The 15,192-nt window shown below is 40.2% G+C and overlaps 1 protein-coding gene across 1 annotated transcript in view; it reads right to left on the bottom strand.

The window, feature by feature from the left end:
* Positions 1–14,823, bottom strand: part of LOC144679217 (cadherin-18) — a 714,816-nt gene extending 699,993 nt beyond the window's left edge. The window contains exon 1 of the mRNA XM_078539657.1: positions 14,434–14,823. The gene's annotated coding sequence lies outside the window, so the exon portion shown is untranslated. The remainder of the gene's footprint in view (positions 1–14,433) is intronic.
* Positions 14,824–15,192: the final 369 nt, after the last annotated feature.

Below are 15,192 nucleotides of genomic sequence, written 5' to 3'. Positions count from 1 at the left end.
AAGGTTCCACTGCAGATAGGACAGGATACCACAGACGATCGAGTTTTGGACAAGTTGCTGTCTCAGGATTTCCTCTCCTTGAGTTTTCTCTCTCCCTCTGATATACGCTTGCTTTCAGAGGAGGCTGCAACAGTTTTTATTTGGTTGTGCCAGGTGCCACGATCCTGGAAGAGCTTCTCTCAGGATTCGAAGTTAATGTCAAAACTCTTAAGTCAAACTTTCAGAGTTCCTTGTCGCATGTCCTTTGACCACCATGAGCGCATACCCCAGACTCAAGCTCTCCAAAGAAGATTAACTTTGGTGAGTGAGTGTCAGGCACTCTGGCTATGAGACCAGCCCACCTCAGTTGGGACTCAGTATGGTGAGGATGTGCTTGGCATTGCCAGCTTGGGTATGAGAAGCTCAGTATCTGGTACCTTGTCCTGCCACCTGATCTTTCGAAGGCAGCACAAGTGAAAGTGGTTGAGTGTGTTGGCATGATGCTGGTACACAGTTCAAGTCTCACACATTGAGCAGAGTGGGCAGGATTATTGCTCTATAGACTCTCAGTTTGGTAGGCAGGCTTACTCCTCTTCATTCCCAGACTGATGTTCAAAGCCTGCTGAAAGTTACACTTGCTTTGACAAATTTTGCATGTGACTTGTCACAAGTATAGACAGCTTGAGAGAGTGTGCTCCCAAGATCCACTGCTGACAAGTTCTGTCATGGACTGAAGCCTTGGGCTTGAGATAGGGTTTTCCTATCCGGACGTGTGCATTACTTCAGTTTTCTTCATGCTGATCGTAAAGCCACAGTTGTCGCATGCATGGAGGACAAGTCCAGTTGTGAACCGGCAGCTTGTGCAGAGTCATCGGCAAGAAGAAAATCATGAAGTATATCCTTGGGCACCTTGGTCTTTTCCTGGAGTCGTCTCAGATTGAGCATCTTCCCGTCCATGTGATATCTGATTTCAATATTGGGATCACCATCATGGAAGACATCGGACAGAGTGGCAGAGGGAAACATGCTGAAGAGGGTTGCTGTACCACACAACCCGGTTTAACTCCATTAGTGACTGGGAATGAGTCAGAGGGCTTGGACAAACATGCCGTCATAAAAAAAACGGCCAAAGACAGAATCAGTACGTTTTAAACAAAACCTGATAACTAAAGCAGGACATCACACAGTGGACATGTTCTGCAGTTTTTGCAACTGACACTATATTTCTGTAGCAGTAAGTTCAATTTTAGAGACAAATAAAACACTTCTGAAAATAATATTTTTTTTAAATGTCCTCTGGACATTGGAGGGTGCATAAATGCCAAACTTGATAAATAGCTTTTCAGTGTTCAGCGGTGACTTGAACGTAGCAACAGGTTTTGATACAATGTAACTTTAAATGAGATTGGGGAGACCTACAGAATTTTGTAATAAAGTATCGGGATAAGGAGGTGTGAATTGTTAATGAATAATTTGCATCCAGATTACAAGCGGAAATGTGGCACATCATTCTTTTGTTACTGAAGGGGTTTCGCCACCATTATACACATAACTATGTGGCAGTAAAAAAACTGCAGTGAAATATCTTACTCAGTCATTTCTCCTGAGAATTGTCAAACCATTTTTACTCATACTTGCACTAAAGAGAATTACAGAAATTAAGCATCTGCTTAATTAACCCAAGACTGGGCATTGGTTCAGTGACACTTTGAACAGGAATTACTTCTGACAATTACTCAGCAATAACTCAATTATGATAGTTGGTGTGGAATCGTTTTTATGATAAAGTCACCATGCCTGTATGAAATGACATCTGGTGTTTAAATATAACACATCAAAGTCCTAGCTCAGATGACTATAATCCTCTGAGTACATTTTAAATCCTGAGGTAATAGTTTAAAATATCCACAGATTAATGTAAACCTATTCTGCTATTAACCATATCCAGAAGAAGAAAGATTGACTGACATAAACCTGTAGCTTAAAATAAAACATCTCGCTATTACAGAGACATTATGGCACAGGAGGAGGCCATTCAGCCCACCAGTTCCATTTCCTCAATCTATCCCACTTCCACAACCCTGCAGGTTTATTTCCCTCAAGTGCCCATCCAATTTCCTTTTGAAATCATTCATCATCTCCACTTCCACTACCCTCATAGGCTTTCCTTACAATGCCCCCTGCATCTTTTGCCCAAAACCTTGTATCTTTGACCCCTTAGTCCCTGTACAATCAACTGATGGGAACTTTCTCTACCTTATCTAAACTTGTCACAGCCTTGTATATCTCTATCAAATCTCTCCTCAATCTCCTTTGTTAGCTTCTTCAACCTAACCTTGAAACTACAATCCTTCATCCCTGGAACTGTTCTGGTAAATTTTCTCCGCACATTCTCAAGGACCCTCACATCCATCCTAAAGTATACAATGTATGCAATACTCTAGTTCTGGCCAAACCACCTGCATTTGAACCCCTCAGTGCCTCTGTCCCTGCACACTTTAGAATTGTGCCATTGGGACTATATTGCCTCTTCCTCACCTTCTGCCAAAATGCATCATACTTCTGTGCATTACGTTCCATCTTGTCTGCCTATTCTGCTAGCCTACGTCTTGTTGCAGTTGATTGATATCATCTTCACCGTTTGACATACTTCCAAGTTTGGTACCATCTGCAAATTTTGAAATTTTCTTTTGCATTAGAAAATTGATGGTTCAGCCACAAATAGGATGCAAAACTTTGTTATGATTTCTTTCATATAACCAATTATCTTTAATCTGATTCTGAATATGAATGCCTCAGTTCAGTTCCCTCAGTATCCAAAGAGCACAAATTAGTAAATCCTGTAAGTAAATCAAGTCAAAAAACTTAGAAAGTGGCTCTTTAAATCATGAGATATAACATTCTCCAATCAGGCAGAATGATTTTTAGGAGTAACTGATGAATTACATGTGATTCTGAATAATATCAAGTCAGTTTTCAAAATTAGACATAGAACAAAATAAAACACACTGATGAAAAAAGTTTGGGGTTGGTATCACATTTACTATTTAATTTATAAATAATTCGTGATTACACAACCAAGTTACCAATATTAAATCATAAGTCATGGTTTATGACAGTGTTAAGTTAAAAAGAATCATTCAAAATATTTCCTAGCAAAAGATATGTCATTCAATATCAGTTCATGAGTAAATGTTAAACATGACAATTGCTTTTGCTGCTTGGATTCAGAACTAGATATATACAGGTGAGGATGGTCACTCAGCTCACCCTTGTAGACAATTCCCCATCACAGAATCCGGCCATTTAATGAGTTCAGGCTTTTTGCCCTCATCTTCTTTCCACAAATCCAGGTCACACTATTCTTTTGTGTGAAAAGCACTTCCTGAGATCAGTCTAATTGTGCATTTTACTGTTGGAATTGTCCTTCCTTGAACTCAATAGAATTTCAAAATGAAATCTCTTATTGTGGGGAACCTTGGTTTAACTTGAAATAGTGTTCGGGATTTAATTTTGTTCTTCCAAAGATTTAACATATTTGAGCAAATGTGTCTATTGTTACTCACAACATATAATTAAGTAAACAAATGCCACAATGGATTATGTAAGAAAGAAATCAGTAAAATGGAGTGTGTTAATAAAGAGTCCAAGGGCACCAAGATTGTAGATAACAACCGGAGTGCAAGGTATTAAAACCAAGATCTTTCGTGACTTCACTGTTGGAATACCTTGAAATTCTAATCTACAGTGGTATAAGAGTTGCAATATCAACCATATTACTGGGACTGAAATTGTCTCATTTATAATATATTATTGAAATTTGAGACAGAATTGACAGTTTTATTTCAACATTTAATTTCGAGCTTGCCTTTTCAGATATCACAGAATCACAGAATCACAGTGCAGAAGAGGCCCTTTAGCCCATCGAGTCTGCACCGACACGTGGAGAAACACATGTCCACAACTACCGCCATTTTGCTTTTGCTTCATAGAGAAATAGCTTTCCAGATTCCTTCTGGGTCACCGTGTATAATGGATTAATGATCAGCCGATAGGAACTGGACTTCAACAATGTGGGACCAATTCTCTTGGTTTCTCGCCCTCTTGAGGCAGAGAATGTTTCTGTTCAGCAGCGGCAACTAGTGGAAGGGCCAAACATACAGAAAGATCACCCCGGTGTGTCTTGTTTTAAACCCGTCAAGGTTCCGATTGAAAATTGTGACCCTCTGCATGGTCATTCAATACGCTACATGAAAGGCTTTCAGTTGTTTTAATTCATTCACAGGATGTGGGCTTCGCTGGCTGGGCCAGCATTTATTGCCCATCCCTAAATTGATTATTGTTCTAATCAAATAAGTTCTTCACAATCAAATATTCAACTTTTATATATAAGCAGCTCATGATAACCAGGAAGAACATGGACAGACAATATAAAATAAGGGGTGAAATTTTGAAGGGGGTGCAGGAGCAGAAAGACCTGGGTGTATATGTGCATAGATCATCGAAGGTGGCAGGACAGGTGGAGAGAGCAGTTAATAAAGCATATAGTATCCTGGGCATAGAGTACAAGAGCAGGGAGGTTATGCTGAATTTATATAAGGCACTCATTAGACCTCAGCTGGAGCATTGTGTACAGTTCTGGGCGCCACACTTTGGAAAAGATGTGAACACATTGGAGAGAGTGCAGAAGAGGTTTACAAGAATGGTTCCAGGCTTGAGAAACTTCAGCTATGAGGATAGGTTGGAGAGGTTGGGACTGTTCTCCTTGGAGAGATGAAGGCCAAGAAGAGATTTAATAGAGATGTTCAAAATCATGATGGGGCTGGACAGAGTAGATAGGGAGAAGCTGTTCCCGCTTGTAAATGGATCAAGAATGAGAGGGCACAGATTTAAAATGATTTGTAATAGAAGTAAAGGTGAAGTGAGAAAAAGCTTTTTCACACAACGAGTGGTTCGGGTCTGGAATGCACTGCCTGGAAGTGTGGTGGAGGCAGGTTCAATCGAGGCATTCAAGAGTGCATTGGATGATTATTTGAATAGAAAAAAATGTGCAGGGGTACGGGGAAAAGGCAGGGCAATGGCAGTAGGTCACAATGCTCATCTGGAGAGCCGGTGCAGACACAATGGGCCGAATGGCCTTATTTTGTGCCATTAAAATTCTGTGATCTGTAAGGGCATAAACAAGGTGATATATTAAACAATCTATTTATCTAAAAGCCTTACATCCAGCATGCAGACATGGTTTACTGCACCTTTAAAAGCAGTCATAATATTTCAGTTCTGATAAATGGTGACAGACCTGAAACGTTAACTCTGTTTCTCTCTCCACAGGCCAGCTCAGTATTTCTAGCATTTTCTATTTATATTTCATGGCATTTCAATGTTTTTTTTCATTAGTGATTGGGATGTGGGCGTCACTGGCTAAGGCAACATTTATTGCCCATTTCTAATGCGTTTGAGAAAGCGGTGGTGAGCTGCCATCTTGAACCATTATAATCCATGTGATGTAGGTACACCCACAGTGATGTTAGGAAGGGAGTTCCAGGATTTTGATCAATGAAGGAACAGCGATATTTTTCTAAGTCAGGATGGTGTGTGGCTTGGAGGGAAACTTCAGGTGGTGGTGTTCCCATGCATCTCCTGCCCTTCTCCTTGTGGTAAAGGCTGTGGGTTTAAAAGGTGCTATCGAAGGAGCTTGGTAGTTGCTACGGTGCATCTTGTAGATGGTACACACTGCTGCCACTATGCACCGGTGGTGGGAGCAAATGTTTAAGATGATTGACTGGGGCCGATCAGGCAAGCTGCTTTGTTTTGTCCAGATTCTTGAGTGTTGTTGGAGCTATACTCATCCAAGAAAGTGGAGAATATTCCATCACACTCCTGGCTTGAGCCTTGTAGATGATGGACAGGCTTTGAGGAGTCAGGAGATGAGTTACTCGCCACAGAATCCCCAGCCTCTGACCTGCTCTTGTAGCCATAGTATTTATATGGCTAGTCCAGTTCAGTTTCTGGTCAATCATAACTCCCCAAGACGTTGATAGTGGGGGATTCAGAGATGGTAATGCCATTGAATGTCAAGGGGTGATGGATAGATTCTCTCTTGTTGGAGCTGGTCACTGCCTTGCACTTGTGAGGCATGAGTGTTACTTGCCACTGATTAGCCCAAGCCTGAATGTTGCAGGTTTTGCTACATGCAGGCACGGACTTTGTCAGAATGAGGAGTTGTTAATTGTACCGAACATTGTGCAACCATCAGCGAACATCCCCACTTCTGACCTTATGATGGAAGGAAGGTCATTGATGAAGCAACTGAAGATGGTTGAGCCTAGGATACTAACCTGAGGAACTCCTGTGGTGATGTCCTGGGGCTGAAATGATTGACCTCCAACAACCACAACCATCTTCCTTTGTGCTAGGTTTGACTCCAACCAGCAGAGAGGTTTCCCCCTCATTCCCATGGACCACCGTTTTGCTAGGGCTCCTCGATGTCACATTCGGTCAAATGCTGCTTTGATGTCAAGGGCAGTCACTCTCACATCACCTTTGGAATTCAACTCTTTTGGGCCAAGGAGGTCTGAAACGGAGTAGCCCTTGCACAGGGAGGATTAGCCTAGTGGCATTGTCCCTGGATTAGTAATCCAGGGACACAGGGTAATGCTCTGGGTTTGAATCTCACCAAAGCAGATGGTGAAATTTGAATTCAATGAAAAGTCTGGAATTAAAAGTCTGATGATGACCATGAATCGATTGTTGTAAAAACTCATCTGGTTCACTAATGCCCTTTAGGGCAGGAAGCATCTGCCAAACTTACCTGGCCTGGCCTTGTGACTTCAGACTCACAGCAATGTGGTTGACTCTGAAATGGCCTGGCAAGCTACTCAGTTCTCAAGGGCAATTAGGAATGGGCAATAAATGCCAGCCTAGCCAGCAGTGCCCACATCCCATGAATGAATAAAAAAAAAAAATCCAAACTCAGCATCAGTGAACAGATTGTTGCTGAGTAAAGGTTCCTTGACAACACTGTTGGAGACACCTTCAATCACTTTACTGATGACCCTAAAGCAGGCTGATGGGGTGGCAATTGGCCAGATTGTATTTGTCCCGCTCTTTATGGTCAGGACATACCTGGACAATTTTCCACATTGTCAGGGAGATGCCAGTGTTGTAGCTGTACTGGAACAGCTTGGCTAGGGGCGTTGCTAGTTCTGTTTCTATAAAGCTTGGAATGTAATACACAGAATAACTCAGGTGGTGGAAAAGCATTGATCTTACTCGCAATGTCAGCCATTTTATGTTAGATGTATCTCCTAAGATGTTTCCCCAGCGCAGGTGTGGTCTTGTATTTGGATATTGGGGCTTGAGCTCTGCCATATTTGTGGAGTTTGTTCGGTATATACGTTAATTTACCAAATGAAAAGATTTCACCAAGTACCTCAGATGAATTGCAATAACTCAGTCAAACGTTGGCTGGGCAGGTGGAGCACACACACAAACAGGGTTTCAAGGCAAAGCTTGTAAATAGCCAGCCTGGCAGTCAATATAGTCCCGGGATTAAAATGGGAAATGTTGTTTGCTCCCGGGTCTGGATTGATGGCTCAGAGTAGGCACCTGGAAATAATCCTCTCATTTTCCATCTATGAATTGAAAGTGGAAGGGAAGTTTTTTGGGCGGTGGGGAGGGGGTGGGTGAGTGGGCAGGGGGGAGTCACGTACAGCCAATGCACTTTGAGCTGCAGTGTTTTCTGAATTCTTTGCTCCTAATGCACAAAGTGGAAAATCTCCTCTAAATGTTCCCTTGGAACTGCTGCAACTAGGAGAGTTCCTCTCATGATGCTATTAAACACACACGTCCCTAATTCTCTTATGTCCACTGGGTTTAATTTAAAAATTCTGTACCCTGCTTTCCTGTCTCACGCTCAGGACTTCCTCTCCCCACTTCTGCCCTGATGGGCTCTGGTTAGTGGCTCAAATGGGAACATGGTACCTATCGCACCTCCAATCCACATCACCATGTGTGACTCCCTTGATTTATTTGCATCAAGGCAATTTAAGGCTCAGCATCATGCCTGCCATGGCAAAAAATAAATAAATAAATATTTGAGCAAATTGTGCGACACCCACTCATTTAAACATTAAGCCAAGCTGGAATAATTAATGTATAGCATTGTGTAGATTTAGAGATTTTACCCTGATTGTCAAATTTACAAATTCCACTATTGCACAGTGATTGTTAAATCTTGCCAAAAATACTACATTTCTCATAAAGCTAAGGCAGTAAGGCTGAATTAAAGATCCAATCAGCAACTAGCTGCATAAATATGTATGTGGAGTCAGTCAATGGCATCATGGTAAAAGGCATTCACTCAGATAGAACATACGCCAGAGAAAAGAACATCAGTATGAATTTGTTTACTCTTTTTTACTGGTTGCTGACATATTCCTCTTTTAAATGTGATAAAGTTGACAAGTCAAGTGCTACAGGAAACAGATCTGCTGCAAATACATTCCTGAAGCTGAGGGGTGGCTGATACATGAATCTTGATGTTTTCTGCATTGAGACTGCCAACTGAAAGCAGCCCAGTTGTTACTGAGTACCACTTCAGGGCTCATTTTTTTTTCTCATTTATTTGTTCTTGGGATGTCAGCGTCACTGACTAAGCCAGCATTTATTGCCCGCCCCCAAATTGCCCTTGAGAAGGTGGTGGTGAGCCACCTTCTTGAACCACTGCAGCCTGTGGGGCGAAGGTACACCTACAGTGCTGCGATAAGGGGGTTTCAGGATTTTGACCCAGCAAAGGAATGCTGATGTGTTTCCAAGTCAGGATGGTGTGTAGCTTGTTCAGGAGCAGTTAGATGGCACAGAGGTGAATCAGTGAGTGTTATCCTCAGTCTTCTCACATCATCATGATCACCAAGAATTTCTGCTTCTAAACAGGGTATTGATAGGAAAATGACGAGATAATGCACGTGACTATTGTAGCTGCTTCAATGCCGTATCACTGTAACTGCAATACATAAACTGATGGATTTAAAGGAACTTTTTACAGAGGCTGGAACACAAACCTATGGCTAATTCTCATCAACTGTGTGTTGGATTTCACCTGCATTCTGAAGAGCGGCAGGACTGTTTCTCTAAACCCGGAAGGTGCGATTACCTAACCTGAGCTGAGGAAATGTAGGTCAGGATTTTCTTTTGCTACGACTGTGATTTGGTGGTTGAGGAATTGACACTAAATCTGCTGATAGCAGCACTGCATTCATAATAAGTTATTTATTGAACAGTCTACTTGACAATAAGGAAGGGAGAAACCTATACAGAACATAGACCTGAAATGTTTGGGAGTGAATTTTCCACTTTTTGCAGAAAACCAATTTGTTCCAATGCATTTTTTAAAGTTACTTTTAAACAAACTACATGGTACTAGCAACATTTTTATATTTTTGTACGCCACCATTACATTTAGCACACAATACATAGATCAAAACACTGAAACAGCTCAAGTGTTTCATATTTCTCTACAAAATCAATACATCACAACAATCAATTGTAATATAATAATGAAAATGAAGTGTTGCCACATTTAAGACATTCATAAGATATGTCAGGTTGTTTATCTTTTTTACCACAATTTTAAGTTCTGTTTTGAATTTCCATTTGTCTTGACAATGAAGCATGGTGGGGGAAACTGCCCCAGCAAATATTATCCTCCAAATATACTTTTCAAACAAGAACGGAGAGACAAAAAACCCTATGTGTTTGATTATTGAATAAGTAGCAGAGTAAATACTATGTTTCCAGTGATTCATCAACAAAACACAACAGCGTAAATCTCAAATAAACGTAGAGTCATGAACTGTTCAATTTCTGCTCTGTGCAATAGCTCAAAGCTGCCATAAGGTGGTGGGAGATGTACATTTCACTGACAAATGTACTGAAGTCTCGAGACAGCATGGATACTGTATACCTTTTTTAAAGAGAAGAACGATAGCAGTGTTTCTTTGGCAAAGACAAATGGATATGGAAGAACAGTAGTTATGAATGTCTTGTTAGACTTTCATGGAATACACCGACTTAGTCAATGAGATCTGCATGGAGTAAGTTTATAATTAACACAAGGTACTCTATTGTCAAGCAAATGCATTTAATCAAACCTTAACCATTTCCTCCTACTACTAAAGGTTTACAGGTTAGCTATTGCAAACACTTAATGTTAAACATTACCTACTGTGCGCACAAATGAAAAAAATATGAATCTTAATCTATCAATCTGAACCTGTGAAATGTCTCTTCGAGCATGGACTCTCTAAATGGATCAGGGATTATTTATAGATTCTACCATCCGCTAAATAATTAATTAAAAATAAATAGTTAACTAGCGAGGGTGCAAGAAAGCAGAATATTAATGTGATCTTTGACAATTGAACTACATAAAGTTTAATAACAGACAAATAGTTGGGATTTACCAAATTGTCAGTTATTTATTCTAAAACTGCATTAATCTGTAGATCAAGCAAGCTTTTGTCTTCCAAAGCATATCCATTTGTCTTCTGAATTCTCTTCCCCAGAAAGCAATAAGGCTGAGTCATTGAATTTATTCAAGGCTGAGTTGGATAGATTTTTGATAGTCAAGGGTTATGGGGGCAGACAGGAAAATGGAGTTGAGACCATAATCAAATCAGCCAGATCAGCTATGATCTTACTGAATGGCAGAGCAGGCTTGAAGATGCAAATGGCCTACTCCTGCTCCTCAGTCTTATGTTCCTATGTTACTATGTCTCACAATAACTTTGCCAACCACCAAAATGCTACATGCATTTCTGCATAAAGTCTGTGAACATTTTATAATCCCATGTTGGGACTCCAATATAAGTATGCATATAAATATGCATATAAGTATGCAATATTAGATAGCACACCTTAACATTTAAGCATACATAAATCTGATCGGAAGCTGTTCAAGGTAAATTTTCCAAGGCTAATTTACCTTTGTGGGCGATGGGATTTCAACAATTTATATGCTTTGCAACAATGCACAGATTAAAATACACAATTAGAATCAAAGTGGAAAAAATCGTTAATCTAACTGGTTTTGCTCTACATTAATAACACAATCACAGCTTTTGAATTTTGAAAGTTTCCAGTCATCAATATCATTCTGCGAGCAACACACAGCAATGCAGTTTAGGATGGATAATCAGTGGAGAACACATTGATTCTGTGCAGTGTTCAGTCCAAAGCTTGAAAACTCCAATATTTCACCACTATGCAGTTCCAGCAATTAGTCACACTTTAACTTGAGGACTGTCAAGTTGTACACTATCTAAACTCTTAAGTTACACCATTGTTTCACTTTCCAGTTTAACTTGCAGTGGTTATATAATCAAAATCAGATTGTAAATAGGCAAGATCCGTAAATATATGAATCATTAGCCATTTCTCTAAAATGACAGTGTTCCATGCATGTGTTTAGTATATGAGGCATGATGATATTATTTTAAAATAATGACTGCAATATATGGATCTGAGGGAAGGAGATTGGTCTTGCTGTCTAGGTATTTAAGCTAATTAATTATGGTACTATGGGGTCTTTAAGTCATATGAATGCTTGGTAGACCTAGATATATTTTCAATATCCAATGGTCAACTTAACTAAATCTTCAAACCAAGTCTAATTCACCCATTCTCACCGACATCAAAAATAATAGGCAGATATCTAACACACAAGAGTCAATTTAGATTAAACAATGTAAATTAGTGTCTCTCGTTTTCCTGAAAATAACTACAGGCACAATTAGCTTGGCCACAATCTCCTGAAAGCTTACATCATTATCATCATCTCTGTTCAATCTTTACTGTCGATACACCCCATTGCACCATGTACTTAGTCGAAAATTAATAGGACCAAGAGTACCACTGAATACATTGTTTCACAGTTATTTACAGTTGATGAGAGAGAGAGTACACAAGTGATCCTATGTTGTGGCTCATCAGGTCTACTCACAGAGAATTGAACTTCCTCCATATTAGTGAACGCTGGTGGAAGCCAACAATTCCATCAATTGAGCTTTGCCATTTGTCTTACCAGTTCACAGCCAAACCACTTGATGTTGATGATCAAAAGTCATCAACTTGAAACATTAATCCTGTTTCTCTCTCCACTGATGCTGCCTGACCTGCTGAGCATTTCCAGCACTTTCTATATGTAATACATTGGATAATGGTGTTCCACTAAGGTAGGAGTGGACAGCTGAAAAAGTATGGCAAGAGGCAAGCAACCTGATACTTATGCCTGACAATATTACTGCATAGTGATAGAGGAGGAATGCAAATTCAAATAAAAAAAACACTGATGTTTTCATTACTCCAAAAACTGGGATCATCAGGCTGTGTGTTGTATTCTATCATACTTTGATGTATTTTTTCCCTGGTGACCATCTCTATAAAGAAGTAGAATCTGATTTTGTTTGCATGCACCAATCCTGTATTCAACGTGCATAGGTACAATAGTGCTACATTATAGTGTCACGCAGGAGAAGAGCTTAACCTTGGAGCCTAATTTTAAGAAACATGAGCTCCTTTATTTTGCTTTTCCTACAATATTTCACAAGGACCAGAAATCTTACACAGTGCAGTATTATCAACCATTTGTACCTTCAGAATAAAACTGAAGGTGAACATAAACATATTGTATCACCTTATTCCTGGATTCACTTGTTTGTTGGCTTTTGCCTTACAGAAGCAAAGCTTACAAAGACACAGCAGGGAAAAAAAAAGTCTTATAGCAGCACAGACGATTGAATGCAAACACTATCATAGAAACTGAATTCCTAAAAAGCAAGACGCACAAAATTACAATAGAACCAACATTTATAGGGGAAAAAGGCTACGCAGAAAATACAAAGAATCCTTTCAACTGGACCTTCTTGTGGTCAAAATCACTTGCTCCCAGCTGATATAGCAAGCGGTGAGTGCTTCATGGTTTTAAGACTCCACAGAAGATGGAATACACACATACTAGCACTCAGATGCTATTTAACATTTAGCAAATAATGAATTTAATGAGAACTAATTGTTTACCAGCTACATCTGTTTTGATGAGAAATTCTAAATAACACTAATAGCAATACTGATACATGTTACTGATTTTACATCTTAAACCACAGACAAGGAGGATCTGGGAACCTGACATGCACAATGTTTTGTTCTGACACTGAAGCAAGTCCTTCACCACTAACATCAGTGCTTTCAAACATAGTTTTACTGTCAATATCCAATTCATAATCAATATTCTACAGCTGTATTTTATATCTGTCTGTCTGTCTATGACAGAATAGTTTGTCAATATTTTTCATACTGTTTCAGGAACAAATCTTAATTTAGGAAAACAGTTAATTATTCAACAACAATAAGCAACTACTTTCCTAAATTAAGTCCCCCCCCCTTATAAAATCAGATTTAAATATTTAACACATCAATGTAGACAGATAGATAAACCAAGTATTTCTTAGCAGTTTTATTTTCATTTGCCAAAGAGACGCCGAATGCATAGTTCATCCTCTGCTGGAAACACTGACTATTCCATGTAGATATTCTGAGTGCTTTAATTTTTCAATATATGCTCGCTACTTCAGTGGAGGCTGACACACCGAGTCTCTCCTGCTCACATCAAACCCGAGAGAAGGAGCCAGTCTGCGTGAATGACAGTGCGAATCACCACACTGCCTTGTGAAGGAAAGCAAGCGCGACAGGAAACCTATTCCTTTGGAAATCACAACGATCTGTTGGAACTTTTGCTTTGCTTTTGTTTGTGTGTTTTTTTTTAAAAATACAAATGATTCACTAAATGCAGAAGCCATTCACGTTCGGGCGGATCTGGTGGCGTGGAATGGAAATGCTGCATTGCCATCAGTCCCCTCCAGTACTCAAGAATGATATTCCCTTAGATTAAAAAACAATAGTGGGAGACGGGATAAAGAAAGGAATACAGAAGTTTCACTGACCGCAGCTCCATCAAAAGGAGCCAGAAAGCTGGGGGTCTCACTGCATGTGGCAAGTACCCGTTACTGACAGCAACTGCGGATCGCTCCTCAAGCAAGTGGACAGACCGAGGAACTGGGGACAGGGGAGAGAGACAGAGGGGGGCTTGGAGAGAGAGACGTGACTTTAATATGTCAAGTGCATTCTTTTCGGTGACGATTAGCTGGAAGTTGTGAGAAGCTGGACACTCCACGGAGCTCCCCTCTCACCCAGCGAGACACAACTTCAGAAGGACAGTAATTCCCTTACTGTCAATAATTACTGAGAGAGGCACAAAACATTCCTGACAACTGGAGCTGGGCAGCGCGGGTTAGTTTCCCTTAAACACCAAATCCATGTCTGCGTAGCACATCCCACCACAACACACACACACACACATATATATATAGAGCAGCCCGCTGCTTTGCTTATACTTACAGTGAAGAAAAGCTGTTTAAACGTTCATGCAGCGCTGAGTCAAGTTCCTTCACCGGTTTTTTTAAAAAAAATAAATAAACCTATGATCACTCAGAGCTCTTCCTCGCAGATTAAGATGCTTAGAGACGGCTGATAAAAGAGGAAAAACTCCCAAGGTCCGGATAGTCTTTCTCCACCTCCCTCTTGCCCCAGTTGTAGGGACCCAGGATGTTGCTGCTGCTGAGAGACACACACACAGAGAGAGAGGGAGCAATGTGCAGCTTTGCAGTGTCCACACAGGGAGATGGCTATCAGAGGGATGAGGCTCCTCACAGTCACATAATGATGCTGGTCCGTTCTAGCTGTGCGCCTGTGCTCCAGCTACTGCTAGAGAATCAGTCTAGCCTGACTGAAGCTAATAGGCCTCTATTTAACCAGCCAATCAATATCCAGGATTCCTTGGCTCGTCCCTTGGGTGTTTTACAGTCTTCATACAAACAATAGGAGTTTTCTCCCAGTTGAAGAAACCTTCTATTAAATTATACACTTTTTAAAATAAGGAAAACAGAATTTTAATCACATGTGCACCTGAATACATATTTATACAATGACCTTCGAATTAGTGATTTAAAAAGTAAACAGCTGAAAGGGTTGTGTGCTGGAATTATTGATGCATTGTTTTAAATCAGGCCATGTAAGACTTGTAAAGGTATTTAACCCTTGCTTCCAAGTATGCATAAAAATGCCACAGAAAATATGACTGATTTCACCACTGAGATC

The sequence above is a fragment of the Cetorhinus maximus genome, chromosome 3, assembly GCF_964194155.1.
Source record: "Cetorhinus maximus chromosome 3, sCetMax3.hap1.1, whole genome shotgun sequence".
Lineage (NCBI taxonomy): Eukaryota > Metazoa > Chordata > Chondrichthyes > Lamniformes > Cetorhinidae > Cetorhinus > Cetorhinus maximus.
This window is presented reverse-complemented; position numbering and strand designations above follow the sequence as displayed.